The following is a 14,793-nucleotide window of genomic DNA, read 5'->3' as shown; positions in this document are numbered from 1 at the left end:
CTCAGGGTCATTGTGTGGATCAAATGACATAATAATTTTAAATCACTTAACAGTTCCTGGAACACAGTAGGCACTTGATAAATTCTTGTATCCTTCCTTCCTTTCCCATCCTAGAGTGTCACAAAACTACTGCCTAGGATTTCTAGCTTCACAACTTAGAATTAAAATCTAAAGAGTAAGAAAGGACCTGTATTATACTAAAAACCCTCTAGAACATCCAATCCCCACCTGAAGACATTCTGTGACCGGAAACTTACTGTCTTTGAAGGTACTTCATTGTATTTTTGGAAGAGTCGAAGTTCTTTGTCATGTTAAACTACCTACTTGTAACTTCTGGCCATTAATCCTAACTCTGCCTTCCAAAGCAATACAGGATACATCCAATTCTTCTTTCCTATGGTAGCCCTTTCAATATTTAAAGACAAAGATCATGTCATCTCCTGACCAAATATTTTTCATTTTTTCAAAGGACGGCATGACCACAAAGCCCTTCACTGCCCTAGTCACCCTTCTCTGCACACACTTCAGCCTGTCAGCACTCTAGAGCTGAGCACTGTACTCCAGATGTCCTCAAATTAGAGTGGAGTACAAAGCAATCTTCATCCCCCTCAATTTGCACATTGTTCTTAACGTAACCTGAGATCACCTTAGCTTTCTTTGCTGCCATAACAGACACTGCCAGTGCCTTCCCTCTATTAATTATTCCATTTTATCCTGTCTATATCTTGCTTGTATGTAGTTGTTGGCTTGTTGAGCTCCAGACTGGACTTGTTAGATCCTCAAGGGCTTTCACCTTCCTTTGTATCCCCAGCACCACATGGTGCCCAGACTCTAAATGTTTACTGACTGACTTATATGGGGCCAAGAGACCACCACACTGACAGGTTTTTGTGAAGTGCACTATCTTTTAGCCATATCTCTCTCATCTTGAACCTAGCAGAACTGATTTTTGACCCTTTTTACATTCATGATCTCCTTCACTCTGAGACTTCTATAGCACTTTAAGGTTGAACCAGAATTTTAAATCCATAATCTCATTTGAATCTCACAACAACCCTGTGAAATACCTGCTACAAGTGTTACTGCTCCCATTTTACAGATGAGTAAAGACCCTCAGAGAGGTAGTGGCTTGGCCTATAGTCACACAGTCAGTAAGTGTCAGAGATCAGATCTGAACCCAAGGTTTACTGACTCCACATTCAACCCATTACATCAGGACACCCCAAGAGTGACTTGTGACTTGCCCAAGGCTACGCAGGTAGAGACAGTAGGGCCAAGTCCAGCACCTCCAACTCCTAGCTCCTGCTCCATCTATTGTACTTCCCTCTATACTAGAGCTTCTTAAATTTTTTTCCACTCCTAAACCCTTTTTGAGTTTTTTAGTGGCTGTTTCATGGCCTAAGGACATGTGCAGGGCAAAGTACGCATGCTTTGTGTTCAGAACCAAGGCTGCAGAGAAGTTGTGTGATACAACACAGGCAAGCACTGCCAGAAAAAACCTCAGATTCATTACGTGTTTTATTTTTAATTAATTAATTAATTACTTTTTGGTCACTGCATATTCAGAAACCTTTTACTGCTGCCCAATTTTTCATGCCTCTGTGTGGGGTCATGACCCACAGCTTAGAAAGTGCTGCCATACTGCTACTAGCCCATAAACGGTGGTGTTGACATTGTCTCTTACAAAGAGTAAAAAAAGATCCATGCTGCCAATCAGGGATTATTTTCACTAATGAGAACAGAGAAGTATCACAAAGTCCCTCTCCCAAGGTCAGGGACAATGTCAATTGATTAACTGATAGACAAGCTTTTATTAATGCTTCTTATGTACCAAGCACTGTGCTACTCACTGGAGATACAAGTACAAAGAAGGAAACAGTCCCAACTCCCAAGGAGCATACAAAATACGTATATGAGTGTATGTGTGTGTATCCTTGCAACAACCCTATAAGGTAGATGATATTATATGGGAAATTTACTATCTTTGAAGGCAGCCCATTGCATTTTGGGACACCCACAAGTGTGGAAGTTCTTTCTCATATTAAACTACCTCCCTGTAACATCTAGTCATTAATCTTAACTCTGCCTTCTGGAGCAATGCAGGATATATCCACTTTTTCTTTTCTATGACAGCACTCTCTATATCTAAAGACAAAGATTTTACAGATGAGGAGACTGAGACCAAACTAGATTAAGTGACTGACCCAGGGACACATAGCTAGTAAGTGTCTGAAACAAAAGTTGAACCTAGGTCTCCCTGACTCCAAGCATCCTTTCCACTATGCAATTTGCTACTAATTATAGTCTAGTGGGGGAGAAAAAAAAATACACACACACACATATATATATGTATACACACATCTATAATATATGGACATATGACATTATACACAAATGTAATGGCAGCTAGGTGGTGCAGTGGATAAAGTGCCAGTCCTGAGGGGCAGAGCCAAGATGGCGGAGTAGAAAGACGCACATACACATAGCTCCGAACCCACAACCCATAGAACAACTACAAATAAGTAACTCATGGCGAATTCTGCACCCAGAGGCCACAGAACATTGGAGCGAGGGAGATTTCTGTTCCGGAGAGACCTGCAAACCTCTTGCAAAAGGTCCTTCGCGCTGCGGACTGGGCGCCGGGACTGGGAGCTGAGTACAACCTTGCCGCGGCACCGAGAGGAACAGATACCAGCGGGCTTCAGGGACAGGATCTCCAGCGGCCGCACAAGTCCCTCCACCCACAGGTGACAGGGGTCGATGAGAGAGTCTCTTTGGTAGGTCGAGGGGGGAGTGGGGTGCCCCCATGGCTTGGGCCCCCTCGGGAGACAGAAGCTGAGGGGCAGCGGTAGACTGGGGCTCCCCAAGCAGGCAGGAGCCTGGATCCATTGTTGAAGGTCTGTGCATAAACTCCCTGAGGGAACTGAGCCTGAGAGGCGGCCCTGCCCTGACCTGAGCATATGAACTTAATCTCACACTGAATAGCAGCCCTGCCCCCGCCAAAAGCCCTAAGGCTGGAAACAGCATTTGAATCTCAGACCCCAAACACTGGCTGGGAGGATCAGGAGGCGAGGTGGGTGTGAGGAGAATATTCAGAGGTCAAGTAACTGGCTGGGAAAATGCCCAGAAAAGGGAAAAGAAATAAGACTATAGAAGGTTACTTTCGTGGTGAACAGGCATTTCCTCCCTTCCTTTCTGATGAGGAAGAACAATGCTTACCATCAGGCAAACACAGAGAAATCAAGACTTCTGTGTCCTAGCCCACCCAATGGGCTCAGGCCATGGAAGAGCTCAAAAAGAATTTTGAAAATCAAGTTAGAGAGGTGGAGGAAAAGCTGGGAAGAGAAATGAGAGACATGAAGTCAAAGCATGAACAGCAAATCAGCTCCCTGCTAAAGGAGACCCAAAAAAATGCTGAAGAAAATAACACCTTGAAAACTAGCCTAACTCAATTAGCAAAAGAGGTTCAAAAAGCCAATGAGGAGAAGAATGCTTTCAAAAGCAGAATTAGCCAAATGGAAAAGGAGATTCAAAAGCCCACTGAAGAAAATAGTTCTTTCAAAATTAGAATGGCACAGATGGAGGCTAAGGACTTTATGAGAAACCAAGAAATCACAGAACAAAGCCAGAAGAATGGAAAAATGAAAGATAATGTGAAATATCTCATTGGAAAAACAACTGACCTGGAAAATAGATCCAGGAGAGACAATTTAAAAATTATGGGACTACCTGAAAGCCATGATCAAAAGAAGAGCCTAGACATCATCTTCCATGAAATTATCAAGGAAAACTGCCCTGAGATTCTAGAACCAGAGGGCAAAATAAATATTCAAGGAATCCACAGAACACCTCCTGAAAGAGATCCAAAAAGAGAAACTTCTAGGAACATTGTGGCCAAATTCCAGAGTTCCCAGGTCAAGGAGAAAATATTGCAAGCAGCTAGAAAGAAACAATTCAAGTATTGTGGAAATACAATCAGGATAACACAAGATCTAGCAGCCTCTACATTAAGGGATTGAAGGGAATGGAATAGGATATTCCAGAAGTCAAAGGAACTAGGACTAAAACCAAGGATCACCTACCCAGCAAAACTGAGTATAATACTTCAGGGGAAAAATTGGTCTTTCAATGAAATAGAGGATTTTCAAGCATTCTTGATGAAAAGACCAGAGCTGAAAAGAAAATTTGACTTTCTAACACAAGAATGAAGAGAACCATGAAAAGGTGAACAGCAAGGAGAAGTCATAAGGGACTTACTAAAGTTGAACTGTTTATATTCCTACATGGAAAGACAATATTTGTAACTCTTGAAACATTTCAGTATCTGGGTACTGGGTGGGATTACACACACACACATGCACACACGCACACATACATAGAGACAGAGTGCACAGAGTGAATTGAAGAGGATGGGATCATATCTTAAAAAAAAAATGAAATCAAGCAGTGAGAGAGAAAGATATTGGGAGGAGAAAAGGAGAAATGGAATGGGGCAAATTATCTCTCATAAAAGAGGCAAGCAAAAGACTCATTAGTGGAGGGATAAAGAGGGGAGGTGAGAGAAAAACATGAAGTCTACTCTCATCACATTCCACTAAAGGAAAGAATAAAATGCACACTCATTTTGGTATGAAAACCTATCTTACAATACAGGAAAGTGGGGGATAAGGGGATAAGCAGGGTGGGGGGGATGATAGAAGGGAGGGCATGGGGAAGAGAGTGCAATTTGAGGTCGACACTCATGGGGAGAGACAGGATCAAAAGAGAATAGAAGTAATGGGGGACAGGATAGGATGGAGGGAAATATAATTAGTCCTATACAACACAACTATTATGGAAGTCATTTGCAAAACTACACAGATTTGGCCTATATTGAATTGCTTGCTTTCCAAAGAGGGAGGTAAAGAAGGTGGAACTCAAAGTGTTAGGATCAACTGTCGAGTAATGTTCTTGCCACTAGGAAATAAGAAATACAGGTAAAGGGGTATAGAAAGCTATCTGGCCCTACAGGACAAAAGAGAAGATGGAGACAAGGGCAGAGAGGGATGATAGAAGAGAGAGCAGATTGGTCATAGGGGCAATTAGAATGCTTGGTGTTTGGGGGGGGAGGGGATAAAAGGGGAGAAAATTTGTAACCCAAAATTTTGTGAAAATAAATGTTAAAAGTTAAATAAAAATAAATAAATAAAGTGCCAGTCCTGGAGACAAGAAGACTCATCTTCCTGAGTTCAAATCTGGTCAAAGATATTTATTAGCTGTGTAATCCTGGGCAAGTCACTTAACCCTGTTTACCTCAGTTTCTTCATCTGTAAAATGAGCTGGAGAAGGAAATGGCAAACTACTCCAGTATCTCTGCCAAGAAAACTCCAAAACAGAATCATGAAGAGTCAGACACAGCTGAAATGACTGAGCAACAACTACAAACTTGTATATACTATATCTGACATAAATATAAGTGAATAAATACAAATCTATATGAGGTAGTTCAATACAAGGTAGTTTGGAGAGAGGGCAATGGCAGTTAAGGGCATCATGCAGAAAATGGTGCCCAAGCTGCATCTTTAAGGAATAGAGGGACTCAGTGAGGTGAAGGTAAGGAGGGCATGTGGGACAACCAGTCAGTGCAAAGTCACCAAGACAGGAGATGGGAGTATGGGAGGAAAAGAGAGAAGGTCAGAGTGGCTGGATCACAGAGTGCAGGAGAATGAGTGATGGACCATGAGCCTGGAAAGGTAGGTTGGGGGCAGGTTGTGAAGGGCTTTGAAAGCTAAACAGAAGAGTATCTGTGTTATCCTAGAGGCAATAGGGGAAGTTTCATATTTGGTGCTTCAGTACCCCAGTGATAAAAACAAGTGTTTTCGTGACTGTTTCCTCTGCCGCTTCTCAGTGCCCTCTGGACTGAATGGGGAGAGCCTCAGAATGTTTACTGTGAAGGGCTGCATTTTAATTCCCTGACCTCAGCAGAAAGGCATCTCTCCATTTGGACAGCAGGAGATGGCCACAACATATTGGCAGATAAAACTTCCAGGAACTGGCAGCTCTATTCCATTATTGGGGTCTGAATAGAATACAGTATCTAAAGGAGTGTTTGACTTTAGCACACATCTGGGCACCTATTTCTTCGTAGTGCGATCTTGGCTAAATCATTCCACCTATTCTAATCTTGATTTCTGTGACCCATGAGATAAGATGATTGGACTAAATGATCTCTAAAGTCCTTCCAGAGTCAAGAGGAGAGAATAATCAGGGCTTTGGCCAAGGTTGCCAAATTAACAAGGTTCTGACAGCAATTTTTGATTTTTTTATAGAGCTTGGCAACTAGTTAGCCAAGAATAATTATGTAAGAAGTTATGAGATAGAGGGAGGGCTAAGGCAAACTGGTAAGCTCTTCCCAACCATGGCTGGGTCACTCCTCCACCATCAAGACTCAAAGAAGGGCTCCCTTCCTACTGCTTGTCCCCAGTGGGATCTGTGGTTCTTGCCCTAGGCAGAAAAATTTCTCATTATAGCTCTGAATCTGATGATTCTATAAGTAGGGAGGCAAGGTAGTAGAGCAACAAAAGTATTAGATTTGTAATTAAATGATCTGGTTTCAAATGCTGACTCTACCACCTCCTACCTGTGTGAGTCTGTGGAAATTACTTAATGTCTCTGGGTTTCAATTCTTCATTTGTGAAATGAGGGGATTTGACTGGCCTCCAAAGTCTTTCCAGCTCTTAATCTATGATCCTATAATGCAGTACACCTGAGGGCAATCTCTTTATCCTTCTACTTTGCTGATGAAAAATGTTGATATAAAGAAAGGTCACATTAAATCTCATTGTATTTGCACAAAAGCCACAGGAAAAAATTATAAGAAGCAAAAAAAAAAAGCCATGAAGTGGTTATACACATTTCTCAACACCACTGGTCCTTCAACCAGCTATTTTCAGGAATCACATGGGCTTATAGCGTAGAGAAATAGAGAGAGCTGGCAAAGAATAAGAAGGAAATTAAAATTGAGATAATAGCAAGCAAAAGCTATTTCAGCGAAATATATATCATATACACACAATCATATATTTTCTTTTGGGACAGAGAGCAACTTCCTCTATCAAGACAAACTAGCAATACCTTTTCTTCCTTAGAAAGTTGCCTGGAAAACTAAGAGGTAAAGAGATGACCACAGAGGGAACACAGCCAGTATGTGTCCAAGGTGGGACTTAAAGCCAAATCCATCTTGCTATATCTATTGTATCATTCTACCTTTCTCTATATCCCACCCCACTTTCCACCAGAGGAGAGAGAGACAGAGAGACAGACAGAGAGAGGAGACAGGAGAGGAGAGAAGGGAGAAGGGAGAGGGGACAGGGGACAGGGAGAGGGAGAGGGAGAGGGAAAGGGAGAGAGAGAGGGAGAGGGAGAGGGGACAGGGGACAGGGAGAGGGAGAGGGAGAGGGAAAGGGAGAGAGAGAGGGAGAGGGAGAGGGGAGACAGGGGGAGACAGAGGGAGACAGAGGGAGACAGGGGGAGACAGGGGGAGGGGGGAGAGAGAGAGAGAGAGAGAGAGAGAGAGAGAGAGAGAGAGAGAGATGGAGGGAGGGGAGCGGGAGAGAGAGAGAGATGTTGACTAGAATTTTAGAATTGGAAGGAATCTTGGAGATCTAAATCTCCAGGTGAAAAGGATATCTCAAAGTAAATCCAACCTTTCCACTTGATGGATCAGGAAGCTGGCATCTGGACCAGGTAAAGCAACTTGCCATGGTTACAGAAGTACTTAGTCACAGAGCCTGGCAGAGACCTCAAGTTTTCTGATCTGCCATCCAGTACTATTCCTATTATATCACATGGCCTACTGATGAGGAAAAAAATTGCTAAATAAAGCAAAAATTTCCCAAGACAATTTTTTTCAATACCCCTCAGAATCCTCTTTCACTATGTGAAGACAAATTTAATGAAAGGTCAGTATGCTGATACATTTAGAGGAGATTTAAAAAAAAAAAACTTTCTCATTTTTTAACCCTCCCCATAGACTAACTCCAAATAACAATATACTTTCTTTTACTTTGTATCAATTTAAATACCTTCATCACTCCCCATTCCCCCTTCCAGGAGCTCACTTCATAGGCTGCTGAGATCAGGGTACCACAAAGCTAGCTATCACTTACAGCTGTCCAAACCACTCTTTGCTATCTTTCACTTTATTTTCACTTATCTTCATCATATTTGTGAAACTGTGGTCCTTGGAATAAGCTTAACCCACAGTTACCTTACATTAATCTCATTTGGTTTGTCTGTTTCCTCTTAGTTTTCATGGGCATGTGATATCTCAGGCAGACATCTTCTAGGCTCAAGAAATACAGGAAATATGACTGAATAAGGTCATCACTAGTCCTAGTAAATGTCCCTTAAACCCATGTTTGGTAGTCAGTTCTCATGCAGAGATAGCCTTTCTGATACAGCCAATGTGAGACTCATTCATGTCCATTCTAGACCATTTGGATTATTACCTTTGAAAAACTGTTTCTCAAGTACTAGTGATTTTTACAGTATGAGTGCCCCTTCTACAGACAGTCCTTCAGACGATTTTTATGAAGTGCTATGACTCAAAGTAAATTCCCCTGGTGGGCAGTCTTCTTATAATGAGGCTCCTCATCCTCAGAAACTTTCTGGCTCAGTAGTATTTTCAAGTACCTGACACTGCCTTCAAGAGCCCAATAGCATCTTGACACCATGAGGAAGCATCTGAAAAGGGTTTTAGTGGAGATTTGAGCAGTTAACCCTTGAAATGAGTTTTAATGCACTTCTCAGCCTTTCTGGTTTCATGGGTAGTTTCTAGCGGGCTGGTTGCTCAGCTTATTCTACTTAACCAATCAGAGGCTACTTGGTATTTATATAACAGGATCGTAGCATTTAGAACTGAAAGGGCTCTTAGAGATTATCCAATTTGATCTCCTCATTTTAGAGATGAAGAGACTGAGGAAAGGCAATAATAAATGAGTCTTTTTTTTTTCAAATTTATCTGACCTTTCAGCTAGTTTTACATAGCTCAAAATAGTTTAATGTCTCTAAAGGACTTTATTCTCCAATGGTCGAAATAATGCATGCACCCAAGTAACAATAATACAGAACAGTACATGTTGGATACTATAGAGTGGTACAAAATTAAGTTATGTATGAGTTCAACATGGGTGACATGTCCTGGGTGACAGCAGGAGAATCAGGGAAGGATTCCTGGAAGAGGTGGCCTTTGGGCTTTGCTTTGAAAAAAGAGAAGGAATTGAGACCAAGAGCCATTCCTCAGTGGATAAGAGGTCAAAAAATAATTAGTCTTCACAAGAAGACTTGTAAACAACAACCATATAAAATACTCCTCCAACTTACTAATAAAATAAATAAATGAAAATTAAAATAATTTTGAGATTTTCCTTCATACCAAGGTATCAAAAAAGACAAAAGATTGAAACAGTTAATTTGGCTAAAGAAAGACTGGAACACTAATACGCTGTTGTAGAACTATGGAATTGGACCATATATTTTGGAAAAAATTATTTGGAGTTAGAAAAGAAAAGTCATTAGACTATTCATACTTTTTGATTCAGAAATGCCACTACTGGGCATGTAGCCCAGAGAAATCAAAAGCAAAAAACAAAGGGGATATAGATATAGATATAAAATGTTCACAAAAGCATTTTTGTGACAGAAAAGAAAAAGAAGTGTGTGGGTGGGAACAAAGTAGTAACTGGGTATCCACTGACTGTAGAATTGCTGAATAAACAGGGATATATGGATGTAATGAAATATTATTGTACCATAAGAAATGAAGAATGAGTTCAGAGAAAATTGGAAAGATTGGTATGAATTCACATAAGTAAAGTAAGCAGAACCAGGATAATATGCTTTATGATTATAATAATTATAATTACATAAATGAATATATATTATAGATAATATAGATAATGAAATCAATATAAATTATAGTATATTATATAATATATAATGAAATAAATATGAATTATATAACATAAATGAAAAGAATGATAAAATGAAGCCCAGTGCTAAATAATCAGAGAAACAATGAAGAACACCTTTCTCCATTCAATAGAGGTAAAGGTATAAAATTTCCCATTCAGTCAGACGTAGTTAATATTTCATATGATTTTACTTAACTATTTTTATTTGTTACAGCTAGAGGCCCATCTGGTGATAGAAACTATAGGCATATACTCCTGCCCCCTCTCCTAGTAATATATCCAGGAATGACACTCAGATACTTCCTGCCACTGTCTCTGCCCTCACCACTGTCACACATATTGAGGTGACCCTTCTGCTTGCCAAGGCAAACTCCCCTACATACACAAATAATCCTACTGCATCCCATCTTCTTCAACAGATTGCCCCTATCATCCCTACTTTTTCACTTATCTTCATATTTGCCCTAGGTGGCTTCCCTACTACCTACAAATATGTCCTTGTCTTACTCATCCTCACTTAAGTCATTCATCCCCAGTAGTTATCACCTTATTATCTCTCCACTCTTTTGTGCTTAAACTCCTTGAGAAGGCTACCTTAATTAGGTACTTCCACTTCCCCTCTCACTCACTTAATTTTCTACAGTTTGACTTCTGACCTCATCCTTCAACTGTAAAATCTCTCAAAGTTACCAACGAGCTCTTAATTGCCAAATCGAATGCCTTTTGACCTCTCTGCAGTCTTTGACCCTGTTGACTACCCTCTTTTCCTAGACACTCTCTCCTCTCTAGGTCTTTCAGGACACTGCTCTTTCCTAATTCTTCTCTTACTTATATGACTTCTTTCTTAGCCTGGATTTTCACTGAGGCCCTACGTTCTAAGGATGAATACCCCCAGGGCTTTGTCCTGGGCTCTCTTGTCTTTCAATACTATTCCATACAATGATCTCATCAGCTCCTATGGATTCAATTATTATTTCTTAGCTGATGATGTTCATATCTATTTATCCATCCCTAACCTCACTGTCGACCTGCAGTCTCCTATTTCCAATTGTCTAATGAATGTCTCAAACTGAATGTCTAGTAGTCATATTAAACACAATATGTGTTTATTCCCTGCCAAACCCTTCCTTCTTTCTCATTTCCCTGTAACTGTCAGGGGTATCACCATCTTCCCAGTACCTCAGGCTTTAACTCTAAATATCATCCTGGACTGCTCATTCCCCCTTGTCCACCATGTCTAATCTGTTGCCAAAACCTGTTGATCTGACTGATTTTACTTTCCATCTCTTGTGCATGCCCCCTTCTTTCCTTTGATACTCTAGTGGAGGCTCTCATCACCTCACACCTATTCTACTACAATAGCTTGCTGGTTGGTCTACTTGCCATAAGTCTCTCTTCCATTCTAGTCCAACTCAGCTGCCAAAGTGATCTTCCTAAAATGTAACTGAAAATGACTGCAGGATCAGTCCTTATGAGGTACTGATCCTGCCACTCCTCCAGTCACCTCCAGAACAAATATAAAATCCTCTTTGGCATTAAAAGGCCTTCATAACCTGACCCCCTTCACATTTCCAGGTTTCTTATACCTTAATGCCCACTCCCACATACCCTATGATCCAATGACATTGGCTTCACCTTGCTATTCGTTTTATATGGCACTCCACCTCCCAACTCTGGCCATTTTCATTCACCATCGGTACCCTCATTCCTGGAAACTCCTCCTTTCTACCTTCTTTACCTTTCTCCAAATCTCAGCTAAAACCTCACCTTCTTCAGGAAGCTACTCCCAATTCCCCTTTAGTTCTTATGCTTCTCCCTTGTTGATTATTTCTAATTTATTCTGTATATATCTTGTCTGTACATAGTTGTTTGCACATTGTCTCACTCATTAGACAGCGAGATCCTTGAGAGTAAGGATTTTCTTTGCCTTACTTTGTATTCCCAGTGTTTAGAATAGAGTCTGTCACATAGTGTGTGTGTGTGTGTGTGTGTGTCTGTGTGTGTGTGTGTGCATGTGTGTGTTCATCCCTTGTTGCCAAAGAAGACCATGCCATCAGAGAAATAATGACATGACTTGTACTTGACTTTGTTTTGAGTGAGGGAGGGCTGTGCAAGTCACCAGCCTCACTTCTGCTCCAGAGCCATCTGAATCCAGTGACCAGATATTCATCAGGATGACTGAAGGTGACCCAGGATGAGGCAATTGGGGTTAAGTGATTTGCCCAAGGTCATACAGCTAGTGAGTGTCAAGTGTCTGAGGTGAGATTTGAACTCAGGTCCTCCTGTCTCCTGCACTCTATCCACTGCACCACCTAGCTGCCCCCTGTCACATAGTAGGCACTTAATAGATACTTTATTGACTTACTGACTAAAAACAAAATGCATTAACATTACAAAAAAAATAATTGGTATGATTGGGGGAGAGGGCAAGAAGGAACTTCCAGATGCATAGAACACCATGAGCAAAGCTATGACTGTTAGAAAGTACAGGGAGTCTTTAAGAAAAACAAATTCTAGGGCCTAGGGCAGTAACAGGAGATAAATCAGACCAGATTATATTGGTATTGGGATTACATTGGTATGTCAGATTAACTGAAACAGGCATAAATATCATTATACCCCTTTTGCATATGGAAAAACAGGGTTAGGGAATATTTTGCAATTATTCAAGGTCACTAGGATAGCACCCATACAGAACAAGTCAAGTACTTCAGATCTGCTTTAGTTACCCTAGGGTACTTAAATACTGGCTATCACTAACTACTTTTAGAAGTTTAGCCAACTACAAAGATAAGAGTGCACCAAGTGTTTTACTTTTGGTTCTTTGATTCTCACAACAATCCTGTGATATAGGTATCATCCTTATTTCATAGGGGAGGACATTGAGCTCACAGTGCTTAAAGTGACTTGCCTAAAACCACACAAGAAGAACATGGGGAGCAGTAAGGATTATCCGGTCAGATGATAGTTTCCAAACTCACCTGGAATACCAGCAGTAGCTGGTCTCAGACCATAACTGCTGTCTGGTTTCCAAAGCTAACAGAATCGGTGCTGTAAAAGAATTCCTTTTTATAGCTCACATGAGATAGCTGTATATAGTTACACAGTCCTCCCCTTCCTCAAAATAGAAACAAAAGGAAAAATGCAGCTACAGGACCCTGTACTGTACTCGAAAAGAAAGGGCAGTTTGGATACATATATCATTCCTTAGTAACTCAACAGGGAACAGGAAGGAAGGTAAGAGAAAACCTTCTCACTACTTACTCACCCACTAGAAAAAAGGGAAATGGGATTTTTAAAAAATGTGAGACAGAAACTGCTCTGAAGAATATTTATTCTTTGAAAATTACATAAGTACTTATGAAGCGATTGTTTTAAAATCATGATGTCTAGACTAATATAAACACACTGACTGATGGAGAATGCCATTGTCCACAGAGTGCTCTCTGGGATAGTAGTTCTCTGGAATGTCAGAGACGGACCTGTCAAGAGACCAAACTGTCACGCAAGACAACAGGTCAGAAGCAGAAGAATCACCCACAACTTCTTTATAGCTGAGTAAGAGATTGGGGAGCAGCAAATATCAAAAGGGACACTGATGATTTTATATTTTTATAATACAGGAGAAAAGTATTAGAGGGGAGAACAGAGAGAGGAAAAGAGAGTCACAGATAGAGGAAAGGATGGGAAGAAAGAGAAGAAAAGGGGGTGAAACAGGTGAATGAGGAAAAGGGAAAATGAAGAGGGTGGAAAGTGAAGAGAGACAAATGTAAGAAGCTAGATACAAAAGCTGAAAGAGAACTCCACAAACAGAGAAGGAAAAGATAAAGGGGTTGATTAGGATAGGACAGTACCACTCTAGAAATAGTAAAACTTCCCCAAATTTAAAAAGATACTGACTCCTGCCCATCATAACCCCTACACACACACACACACACACACACACACACACACACACACACACACACACACACATCCATAAATCTGAATAGATTTTCCATTTGTTGCATCAGAGCCACAAATATTATATAACTAACTCTTCCAGCCCTGGAGGTATCTGGTGAAATGAATCCAAAGCGGCTGGGAGAAAATGAAAAGCAATGCTTGACTTTCCCCCCCAGACTGATCCCTTTCTAAGACTGTGGGGAATTTTAAGAGTTAATTCTACTCTAAAATATACAAATTTCTTGTCCTCTTGACATTCCAAAAAGGGGTGTGGTGGACCAACTCAAAGTCATCTCCTAGGGTTTACAATTTATGAGAGATCATCCACATCTGTTCTGGAATCAGCCAGCTGTTTATTTTAAAGTAACATATTTATTAGATAAGTCACCATAATAATTCTTACAAGACAAAAGCCAATATCACAGAACTTAACTGATCTTTTGCCCTGTTAAACGGGTCAACTCGGGAAAAAAGACCCAACTCGGCCCATTCCTCCTTTTACCTAAACTGTGCTCACTGTCTCATCTCTGTCCCTAGACACCAGTAAGTAACGGCCAATTAAGGTTAATAGCATTTGCAGCTATTCCGATCCCGACCATGCTAAGCGGAGCCAGGGCTTCCCTCATCGATCCGCACGCCAAACCCGTTACTTGTGACTGCCTGGAAACTGCTGGTTATCCCCGTCTTCTCGCCAGTGGCGTGAAACCCATTACAATGTGATTTAACAGACGCACACTCAGGTCTGTGGGCTAGTCTCCCAAACCCTCTGGAACATCGCAGAGTCGGGAGGATCTGAAAATACTGAACACAAATGCCGCTTCTACCATCTGTAAAGGACCAGTGCCACAGACACGTGAACTCCTTCTGACTGGCACAGGGTTCGCCTCTAAGGACA

The 14,793-nt window shown here is 41.0% G+C and overlaps 1 protein-coding gene across 1 annotated transcript in view; it reads right to left on the bottom strand.

Annotated features, from left to right (window-relative positions):
* The window catches only part of RAB30 (RAB30, member RAS oncogene family), a 116,742-nt gene that overhangs the window by 101,087 nt on the left and 862 nt on the right, over window positions 1-14,793 (bottom strand). The window lies entirely within an intron of this gene.

Source organism: Notamacropus eugenii, chromosome 5 (assembly GCF_028372415.1).
Source record: "Notamacropus eugenii isolate mMacEug1 chromosome 5, mMacEug1.pri_v2, whole genome shotgun sequence".
In the NCBI taxonomy this organism is placed as follows: Eukaryota; Metazoa; Chordata; class Mammalia; order Diprotodontia; family Macropodidae; genus Notamacropus; species Notamacropus eugenii.
The sequence above is the reverse complement of the archived record's forward strand: the minus strand, read 5'-3'. Positions and strand labels throughout refer to the sequence as shown.